Source organism: Chelon labrosus (genome assembly GCF_963514085.1).
Source record: "Chelon labrosus genome assembly, chromosome: 14".
Taxonomy (NCBI): domain Eukaryota; kingdom Metazoa; phylum Chordata; class Actinopteri; order Mugiliformes; family Mugilidae; genus Chelon; species Chelon labrosus.
Genome location: NC_140347.1, coordinates 961,916 through 973,712, shown reverse-complemented (window position 1 = coordinate 973,712; position 11,797 = coordinate 961,916). Strand labels below are relative to the sequence as shown.

Here is an 11,797-nt window from a genome sequence, read left to right as displayed (position 1 = left end):
TGGAGTAGCTGATCCTGAAGAGATGATGGAAAATATACTTGATAAAGAGTTTTATGAGGAAGCTGCACAATCCTGTATACTTTGTCCTCCAAAATTGTAAACTTTGTGGCAGAGTTGATGGGTAGATCACTGGAGGCAAGTATGGATTCATACAGTTTCAAAATGTCTGTATCAGCCTGCTGAGCTTTCCAGACATCCTCATCAGATATTTGAAAAGCTTCAGACATTTCTCTTTTTGCTGGTTGTATAGTGGCACAAGTTTGAAACTGGCAGTCCACGGGAGCTCTGGACAGGGCGTCAGGAACGATGTTGTACTTCCCTTTTCGATACTCAACTGTGAATGTGAATTCCTGCAGTCTCAGTGCCCACTGGATTAGCCGAATGCTTGGTTTTTGAGTTTTGAAAACCCAGATCAGAGATGAATGATCGGTGACAACAGTGAACATCCTCCCTTCCAAATAATAGCGCCATATTTCCAATGCCCACACTACTGCTAAGAACTCTTGTTCTGTGGTTGAAGAGTTTCTTTCTGCAGGATTCATAGTCCGACTAGCAAAAGCAATGACTGCCTCACTGCCCAACCCTGTTTGTTGAGCTAGGACGGCATCCAGTCCCACATCACTAGCATCGGTATAGACAATGAAAGGCAAGGTGAAATCTGGATGGCCAAGTATTGGTGGAGAGGCAAGAAGTTGCTTCAGTGTGTCAAAAGCAACTTGACATGCAGGCATCCAAAGGTATTTGGAAGCTTTTCTCTTGAGAGCATTAGACTTAGACTTAGATAAACTTTATTCATCCACAAGGGAAATTGCTTGGTCACAGTAGCAGTAATACTCTTAAGAACCACGGATAAAAGAAAGATTAAATAAGATAAAAATAAAATAAAATAGTATAAGCAAAATGTACAAATTTTGTACATTTTGAGGGGGTCGGCTGCTTGTGAGAAGCTTGGTACGAATCGATGGTACCAGCCTGCCATCACCAAAAACCTCTGAAGATTCCTTGGAATGGGAAAGGCTTGCACAGCTCGAGTCTTCTCATCAACATGACCACCATTCACCGAGGCCACATGACCAAGGAACTTGAGGGAGGTTCTGAAGAACTGGCATTTCTTCAGGTTGACGGTCAGTCCCACATCCAATTGAAATAGGCCAAGGGGACAGATGAAAGCTGTTTTTTCTTTGCTTCCTTCGTCCTTTGGCACCTGCCAGTAACCTCTGTTTAAGTCAATGGTGGTGAAGGCCAAGGATCCAGCCAGTGATTCCAGAATCTCCTGAATGTTTGGTATCTGATAGGCATCAGTCTGAGTTGATGCATTTAACTTTCCGAAGCCCAACCTTTCTTGTGCAGACATCAGCGTTCATTTCCAGTTGTTTAGACAATTTTTGTTTCCCAGATTCATCCAAATGAGCAGACTGGATAGCAACATCCAGTTTTCCCCCTAGAGAACCACTTGAAATTTCCTGCAAGGCCAAAGTTGGAGAAACGGCAGAATGAAAGGCAAATTGCGGTGATGGGGGAGCTCTTGCATGTCCTGCTTTTTCCCGGATGAAATTATATTCCTTTCTGGGTTCTGATTTGAACCAGTAAGTGTTCTCTGATACATCAAACGGCAACCCAGAGAGGAAAACAAAGTCAAGACCAAGGACAACAGGTATAGCGCCAGGCATGGAGTAGGTAAGACCACCACAGGAACATATACAGTTTGTTGTTGATCGTAAACCTGTAATTCCCTCACGCCAAGAGGATATCTTCCTGTGCCATCAGCCAGATACAAAGGAAATAGTTTCTTGCGTTGTTCATTCTGACGATGATTTTCTCGATCTTTCTCCAGTTGTTGTCCAAGACGGACCAACGCCTCCACAGTACTCACATTGCTGCTTCTTAGTTGACTAGCCAGTTTAGGATTAATGTTTTTCAGTGTCAACTTAACAACTTCCTGTTCGGTAATTTTTGGGTTCCACCTTTTGCACAATGATCGATACATATAAGCAAAGTCCTTTATGCTCTCATCCTCTCCTTGTATACGAGTTCTGACCGTTCAGCTCGTTCATCCTGATAATCTTCTGAAAGAAAGGCAGAACGAAATCTTCTGTTCCTCTTCTGTGTCACCAGGGTACATGGTGGACTGTAATTTTTGACGATGAGTCTGAGCATCATATTCAAATGGTTAAGGCTTTTACAAACGATGAAGAATGCAGTGATGTTGAGAGATTCCTATTGCCTGATACTTCTCCTTTCAGTGCATCAATTCTCACTGCACAGTGTAACACTTCCTCCTCCAAATGTTTCATTTTGGATGCCATGGGGGTAAGGAGAGATTTGAGGTCCTTTAACAGTTCTGCATGATATTGTTGAAAACACCAGTTTACTGTACTTAGTGGTTCCTGTTTCAATGTTCTCCGTGTTTAGTGTTGGATCCTCATAGTGTCCCTCTGCCATTAAAACCAGGTTCTCCAAAGGGCTGATATTTTAGAACATGGCCTTTTGTTTGTTCATTCAGTCAACTCAAGATTTTTTAAATTTTATTATTTTTTCTTCTTCCAAGGATTATGGCCTCTCACCAGAATAATGCACCAAGACATCTGTGGACTTCAGTAAGTCTTTGGACCTGACGGTCCCCCCACCTCTACACCACATCCTTTCTCAGTAGATAACGTTAAGGGGCCAGAAATGTGGAGAGAAACCGATTATAATAATTCAGCAAGCCCAAGTAGGCCTTCAGCTCTGTCACTGTAGTTGGAGTAGGGGCATCAACAGCTTTTACCTTAGCCTCCACAGTGTGCACTCCTTTAGCATCCACTCTATGACCCAGATACTGAACTTCATCAGCCAGAAAAGAGCATTTGCTTCTTTTTAATCTGAGTCCAGCATCTTCTAACCTGCTCAGAACCTCATCCAGGGTTTTGAGGTGCATGTCTTGGTTTGCTCCAGTAACCAAGATGTCATCCAGGTACACAGCAACTTGGGGTATTCCCTGGAGAACCCCCTCCATGGTTCTCTGGAATATAGCAGGGGCTGAGGGTACACCAAAAGGCAGTCTGTTATATGTAAACATGATGAGTATTACAGTTAAGTATTTCTTAGACTGATCATCCATTTGGATTTGATGATATGCATGACTCCAGTCAGCCCAGTCAGAGTACTTGACAGGAGCAATGATGTTCTCTCTTAACAATCTGCGTCTTCTTTCCTTGGGTCTATCATCACTTCTTTTTTTTGTCTTTGACTGTTTGACCGAGCTATATGCCCCACCATTCCACATGCAGGACATTTTTCCTTCTTGAACCGACAGTCCTCTGGTGCAGTGTTCGAATTATACCATGAGCTTCGGGGGGTACCGCTATTTTGACTGGTGACGTCACTCTCCATTTTATATAGGCTTACACACACGATTTCACACTTGTGGTTCACAGTCAATTTTCCTTCGAAATATAGGTCATATGACCTGGCTGGCTGGTAAAAAAAAAAGTAATCATACTAGCAAGCACAATGCACCCTACACGTTATAGGAACTTGCTGCACATCCCCACCGCCGCGGCTCGTCGCCGCTAGTGCAGCCGGTGCGGCAAAAGGAAGGAAGACTCGGCGGCTTTTTTTTCCCCCTCTTCCAACTTTGTCCATGAGATAATAAACTGCTTGCATTAATGCAACCAGAATTCCCTTAGTTTCTCCAAGATACTGACAATATTTTCTTGGTGCAGAGAGCTTCAGGAGCTGCGTGAACTTTTAGCTATTTATCTAGCTAGAGACTATGACTACATTATGGATGAGACAAATACTGAACAACCAAATTAAGACAGTTCTGAAAACCTGTTTAGATGACGAGCTGCTCATAACATTTACCACAAAATACAACGCATGATGATATACACGGTGGTCAAAACCATAGGCAGAGTTTAAAGTTGATTCAGCCACTTACTCTTAATTTTGCACACACCAGCACCTGCGCCCGGTGCAGCTAGTGAAGAACCATAGCAAACAACTGAACGTACTGAGAAATGGTACATCCCAATGGGGGTGAGGGTTTGAAAATCGTATTTCATTAGATTATTTCCTGAATTGATGTCATGGTAATACTGCATTTAAACAATTTTGGAAAGGCTAACATTATATTTTATTAAAAAAATTTCAGTACCCCCCCAAACTATTATTTTCATCTACTTTGGGGGGGTCCAAGTCTCATCTAGGGGAGTCAGACCCCCCCAATACCCCCCGTAATTCGAACCATGCTCTGGTGCATGTTTACCTTTACAGTGATAACACTCTGTATCCTTTCCTACTCTCCAACAGCTCTCTCTTCTCTGCCCCCTGCCTTCTGATCCACCAGCCCACACTGTGTTACAGGACGGCTCCTGCTTTTGCTTGCAAATCCTGCACATTGTTGTTAGCAGACTCCATAGCCTGGGCTAAAGACAATAATGTTCTCTGTATTCAGTCATCATTTATCCCACATACCAATCTGTCCCTTAACATCTGTGAAAGTGTTTCTCCATAATTACAATCTTGTGCTAGTCTCCTTAACTCAGCAACATACTCAGCCACAGATTCAGTGGGTCTTCTCATGCCTGAATCAAATTTAAATCTCTGGGATTAAAGTGGGTCTTTAATAAAGTTACCAACTGTGCAAAAGTCTTTTCTCCAGGTTTTGCAGGACTTAGGAGGTTTCTCATCAGACTGTAAGTTTGAGCAGCCACAACACTGAGTAATATGGACCTCTTTTTATCTTCATTATCAATATCATTTGCTGGAAAGAAGTGTTCCATTATTTCACAGTATTCCTCCCATGCTTGCACTTTTGAGTCAAATGGTGGCAGGGATCCAATTGTTCCCATCTCACCTGCTTGTCTTCTTTCCCCGTTCCACCAAATCGTTTGTCCACCTGGAGTCCAATCATCCAATTATCCCAGACAGAGCAGGGCACGAAAAGTTTCATCCTCGTCGCCAATATAACATTGTGACCAAGGCACATTCAAAAAAGACTCACAAACATCCAAGTAGCTTTGTGGAAGTTTACTTGCACATGGTAGGCAGCACAGACAGAGAGAGATCACATGACATAGCTCTTCCTCTTCTAGCCTTCAGGACAGGTAACACACACTTGGAGCCTAGAGCTCCCTCTATCTGAGCACACAAGTCTGAAGATACTACACAAACTAAAGTCTGGACCAAACAAATGCAGATTGTTACGTATGGCTGCTCTCCCCGTCTCCTCCTGGTGACTCCTCCCCTGGCCTGCTGAGCACTTGAATATAATTTGTGCCCAGGTAGGGGAGGAGACTATATAAGGAGGCGAGGGAGGTGGCTCGCTCTCTCTCTCTGGGCTCGCTCGGGCTCACTCATTCTGGCACCACTCACCATCGCTAGCGCACGTCACGACAGCGCCGGTGCTGGTATTATTTATGTTTCTTTGTCCCTTTAGCAGGTGGTTTATTTCTTTATTATTTTAGTTTGGATTGTAGGTGACCGGTAGTCCTGTTTTCGGTTTTTGTTCATGTTGTTAGGTTTACTTTAAGCACTTTAAGTTAGTTGGGATGAGGTCGGGGTCCTACAGCCCTATGTGGGCTGGCCTTGTGTCCGAATCCCTCTTTTGTTCTTTTTGGCCGGCACCTACAGTCCTTTTTGTTTCTTTGAGTTTGTTTGTCCCCTGCTCTTGGTTTTGAATTTAAATAAAACACACATTTTTGTACACCCTCCGATTTTTTTTGTCTGGCGTCCCTTAATATGTTATGTGTCTGTTGAGCCTTAGAGACCGTAACATATTTTGGGGGCTCGTCCAAAAATTTTTGGATCTTTTTTTTTTGGATGTTTGAGTCGGGGTTTTGAGATCGCGATTCTGTGTTTGGCTTCGTTGGAATGCAGTGATTTGTGCCTGCGCTGTTGGCTTTTTGTGATTTGTTTTTGCCTCAGCGGTGTTACTGCTTTGTGCTCTGTGCATTTTGGGTAGCCTACACAACGTGTCGATAGCGTTTGATCATCGCTACTCTATTTGTGTGCTACCCGACACGGTCATTTGTCTTTATAGCCAACACCTTGTATGTTGCATTTTGTGTGCGTGATTTGGGACGCCACCGGGTTTTCCGGTTCTTCCGCGTTTTTTTTTCCAGAGGTCTTCCGTGTGTGTGTGTGTGTGTGGGCGTGCCATCTGGATTCTACGGTGTTCTCTTTGTGTGGATTCCCTTGTTCGGTAGCTCTGACTTGGAGTGATTGTGATCATATTAGCATCTGTTAAAAATATAATGAAAATGGATTTCATCGGGCATTTTGAAGCTAACCCTAGCCTCGATAAATTCCATTCGTTTACAAAACAGGAACTAAATAATATTGCGGATCACTTTAAAATATCTGTAACAAAACAGGCAAAGAAACAGATAATTAAATCTCAGATACTACTGGCTTTAAATGAAAAGGGAATTTTGCATCGCGAAACTACTACTAGTTCCAGTGTGGTGCAGAACTCGGACGATCTGCTCCGTTTAAAGGAATTAGAGGTGGAAATGCACCGTTTAGAACTGAAAGAAATAGAACTAAATAATGAAAAGGAACTAAAAGAAAAACAAATGCTTTTTGAATTGGACTGTCGGAAAATGGAGGTTGAAAAAGAATTAAAGTTGAGAGAGTTTGAAACTAAACATGCCTCTTCTGCATTTGCTTTGCGCTCCGGTGACGGAGGCTTTGATTTGAATAAATGGATTCGGCTAGTTCCGCCGTTTAATGAAAAGGATGCTGACTGCTACTTTGTAATGTTTGAACGTGTAGCGAATACTCTGAAATGGCCCAGAGATGTATGGCCTTTACTTCTGCAGTCGGTGTTAACTGGGAAAGCTCAAGACGCTTATGCATCCATGACACCGGAAGCTTGCCTTGATTATGACCAAGTAAAGTCATCTGTGCTGCGTGCCTACGAACTGGTGCCTGAGGCTTATCGGCAAAAATTTCGTAGACTTAGGAAGACCGACAGCCAGACTTTCTGTGAATTTGGTCGAGACAAAGAAGCCCTTTTTGATCGTTGGTGCCAATCCACAAATGTGCATAATTTTGCGGAGTTAAGGGATTTAATTCTCTTAGAAGAATTTAAAAACTGTCTGTCTGACAGAATTTGCACATATATTAACGAACAAAAAGTTAAAACTTTGGCTGATGCAGCTATTCTTGCAGAAGAATATATTCTGACTCATCGGGAAAGTGAGCGTAGCGCTCCTGCGCCAAAACCTTTAATGTTTCAATCGAAAACACAGTTTCAGGGTGAGGACAAAAACAAGGAACACGCAAACTTTAAAGGGAAAGTTTGTTTTTACTGCAAAAAGCCTGGTCACACTATACAACAATGTTTTGCTTTGAACAAGAAAACCAAGGTACCCAAAACGGTAAACTTAGTAAAAACTGAGGGCTTACCTAATGTACAGTCTCCTACACTCACTCCTGAAGCTGAACAAATTCTTGAAATGTATGCTCCGTTCTTGATGAAAGGTTTTGTTTCCCTCTCTGAACAGGGTCCGAAAGTTCCCGTTACCATCCTGCGAGACAGTGCAGCGACACAGTCCATTTTGTTAGAGGGGGTGCTGCCTTTGACGGACAAATCCTCAGTAGAGGCTAGTGCGTTAGTCCGAGGATTTGGGATGAGGTTCATAGGAGTCCCGCTCCATACTGTGTGCCTCGAGTCGGACCTTGTGAAGGGACGTGTGGTTGTTGGGGTGAGGTCAGAACTTCCTGTGGAGGGGATTTCGTTTATCCTTGGTAATGACTTGGCGGGAGGTAAACTCCTTTTAAATCCCGAGGTTATAACAGTTCCTAGACTTGAACGTCCGGATGAACTGGAACGAAAGTTTCCTCAGGTATTTTCAGTGTGCGCTGTCACTCGCGCAATGGCAGCCAGTGAGGAAAAACAGGCACCTGATGATGATGGGGTGGATTTAGCTGATAGCTTCATTGCTGATGATAATAGTTCCGCCACGTTAGTTGTTTCTGCTCCCCCTCCACCCACTCCGCCTGTTGTTCCTGCAACGCCAGTTGCTAGTTCTCACGATGAAAATTGGGACTTCAGAAATTGCATGTCACGAGAGGACCTCATTAACAAACAGAAACGTGACTTGTCTCTTGCAGCACTTTTCGATGCGGTTGTGACAGAGAATGACGTGGACATCGTTTCCAGGGGTTACGTTGTGAAGGATGGTGTGCTTGTGCGAAGATGGGCGCCGCCACACGCCTCCACAGTTGATGACTGGAACGTCGTGACCCAAATTGTTGTTCCTACGTCTTTTCGAGAGGAAATTCTGAAGCTTGCACACGATGACCCGTTTTCAGGGCATCTCGGGGTGAATAAAACCTACGATCGTGTTTTGCGTTGTTTCTTTTGGCCAGGATTAAAACTGGACGTTAGACAGCACTGTAGATCGTGTCATGTTTGTCAGGTCTGTGGAAAACCAAACGAGACAATTTCACAGTACCCGCTGTATCCAATCCCAGTGGTGGGCGAACCGTTCGAACGTCCCTTACCTCGCACAAAAGCCGGTAACAAGTTCCTCCTGACCATCATGTGTGCAGCAACTCGTTTTCCCGAGGCTATTCCTTTACGCAAAATCACCACAGCTACGGTTGTGAAAGCCTTGGTGAAATTTTTTTCCGTCTTTCGGCCTACCTAAAATAATACAAACCGATCAAGGCACACATTTTATGTCGCAGATTTTTGCACAGGTAATGAAACAACTTAACGTTTCCCACTGCTACTCCAGCCCATACCATCCTGAGAGTCAGGGGGCGTTGGAACGTTTCCATGCCACATTGAAATCGATGCTCCGTGCATACTGCTTTGAAACTAATAACGACTGGGACGAGGGTGTCCATCTCCTTCTTTTTGCAGCCCGTGAGGTGGTTCAGGAATCCCTGGGTTTCAGTCCAGCCGAGCTGGTGTTTGCGCATACCGTGTGAGGTCCACTGTCTTTGCTACAAGATAAGTGGCTGAATGAATGTAAAGAACAAAACCTCTGTGACTACATGAGTAATTTCCGTTTTAAACTTCACTGTGCTTGCCAACTGGTGAAACAAAATCTGAAGGCGACACAAGCAAAAATGAAAAAGTGGTTTGACAAAGACGCCAAGAGTCGCAGCTTCACGCCAGGGGATAAGGTTCTAGTTTTACTGCCTATTCTCGGATCAGCTTTGCAAGCGCGGTTCACTGGTCCGTACGAAATTAAAGAGAAAGTCAGTGATCGGGATTACATTGTGGCCACGCCAGAACGTAGGCGGAGCAGGCTGTGTCATGTGAACATGTTAAAGCCTTATGTTGACAGAAACACTGATTCCCTATGTCATTTAGGTGGTGAAAGTAAGACCGTTTTGGCGCTGTCCGGTGCTGAAACTGCTGCAGGGGCTCAGGTAACAACGGAACTGTCCAGTGCTGACATGCCAGACGCGCTAGAAGACGCGCCCGATGATGTCGTGTCTCCGTCTCTTGCTGTCGTGCAAGGCCGCCTTAAAAATTCTGAAATGCTATCCGATCTTGATCAGTGTCTTAACTATTTAAATGGGGCTCAGCGCGAAGATGTGATCAGTTTAATTATGTCAAACTTAGAGTTTTTTTCCGATGTGCCGACTAAAACTCATGTCATCGAACATGATATCGATGTGGGGACTTCGCCTCCTATTAAACAACACGCGTACAGAGTGAATCCCGACAAACGTGCTCGTTTACAACATCAAGTTGACTACCTGTTAGAAAACGGGATTGCGGAACCAAGCTCTAGCGCATGGAGCTCACCATGTCTCCTTTCGGTGAAGTCTGATGGGTCGGATCGTTTTTGTACGGATTTCCGTAAAGTTAATGGCATCACTAAGCCGGATTGTTTTCCTCTGCCCCGTGTTGATGACTGTGTTGATCATGTTGGCAATGCGACCTATGTCTCAAAACTAGATCTGTTAAAGGGATACTGGCAAGTACCGCTTTCACACCGTGCTAAGGAGACTTCAGCGTTTGTGACACCTGATGCTTTCCTGCAATATACGGTTATGCCGTTCGGTGTGCGAAATGCTCCTGCTACTTTCCAGCGCCTGGTTAATACGGTGTTAGCAGGCATATCTGGTTGTGAGGCATACCTTGACGATATTGTGGTACATTCAGGGTCGTGGGACAATCACATTGATCAACTTAAGATGCAAATCTGAGAGATGCAAATCTCACATTGAATCTGGCCAAGTGTGAGTTTGGCCAAGCCACGGTGACCTATTTGGGTAAAGTCGTGGGTCGGGGGCAAGTCAAGCCTGTGCTTGGAAAAATCGAAGCCATCTTGTCATTCCCTGCTCCATCTACTCGGCGTGAGCTGGGCCGCTTTTTAGGGATGGCGGGATACTACAGGAGTTTCTGTAGAAACTTCTCTGCTGTGGCGGCTCCGCTCACTGACCTGCTCAGTCCCAAGGTCCGGTTCCGTTGGTTGGACAGTTGTCAACAGGCATTCGAAGGAATCAAAGCAGTGTTGACAAATGCTCCAGTGTTGGCTGCGCCTAGTTTCGACCATCCCTTCAAACTTGCTGTAGACGCCAGTGATTCAGGTGCGGGTGCTGTCCTTCTTCAGGATGGTGCTGATGGGATTGAGCACCCGGTATCCTACTTTTCAAAAAAATTCGTCATCAGCGAGTTTATTCCACGATCGAAAAAGAGGCACTCGCGCTTGTTTTGGCTCTAAAACACTTCGAGGTTTATGTCGGCTCTGCTGTTCATCCCGTTGTTGTTTTTACCAATCACAATCCACTGGTGTTTCTTAATCAAATGAGAAACACCAATCAAAGAATCATGCGCTGGGCCCTCGTGATTCAATCATTTAACATCCTTATACGTCATATTCGCGGTACCGAGAACGTAATCGCGGATGCGTTGTCGCGATGTTAAACTATGAGTTGTAATGTTGATTATGTGATTTTTTTATTTTTTTTTTCTCTCCCCGTTTTCTCTAGATGCACATAATCAACATCTTAAGGGTGGGGATGTTACGTGTGGCTGCTCTCCCGTCTCCTCCTGGTGACTCCTCCCCTGGCCTGTTGAGCACTTGAATATAATTTGTGCCCAGGTAGGGGAGGAGACTATATAAGGAGGCGAGGGAGGTGGCTCTCGCTCTCTCGTCGCTCGCTTGCGCTCACTCATTCTGGCACCACTCACCATCGCTAGCGCACGTCACGACAGCGCCGGTGCTGGTATTATTCATGTTTCTTTGTCCCTTTAGCAGGTGGTTTATTTCTTTATTATTTTAGTTTGGATTGTAGGTGACCGGTAGTCCTGTTTTCGGTTTTTGTTCATGTTGTTAGGTTTACTTTAAACACTTTAAGTTAGTTGGGATGAGGTCGGGGTCCTACAGCCCTATGTGGGCTGGCCTCGTGTCCGAATTCCTCTTTTGTTCTTTTTGGCCGGCACCTACAGTCCTTTTTGTTTCTTTGAGTTTGTTTGTCCCCTGCTCTTGGTTTTGAATTTAAATAAAACACACATTTTTGTACACCCTCCGATTTTTGTCTGGCGTCCCTTAATATGTTATGTGTCTGTTGAGCCTTAGAGACCGTAACACAGATCCTAGAGATATGAACAACTTTCAACGTACAAATACGTCAGCTTAGAAGTTTGTGCCCTGTTGTTCTTTAATTGGACAAAATGAACCTTGTTACATATCAGTTCAAAACAGGATCCAACTGTTAGAAACACAGGCAATGAGGCAGGATGAGAAACAAAACCAAAGCAGGAGATAGTTTTTAATAAGTCCAAACATAGTCTGGTCACTCTTCATGGACACACATCTGGGTACAGGAGATTGGAGGG

The 11,797-nt window shown here is 44.4% G+C and overlaps 1 protein-coding gene across 1 annotated transcript in view; it reads right to left on the bottom strand.

Moving 5' to 3' along the window:
• LOC311499739 (uncharacterized protein) overlaps positions 1 to 11,797 on the bottom strand; it is a 350,319-nt gene that overhangs the window by 135,187 nt on the left and 203,335 nt on the right. The window lies entirely within an intron of this gene.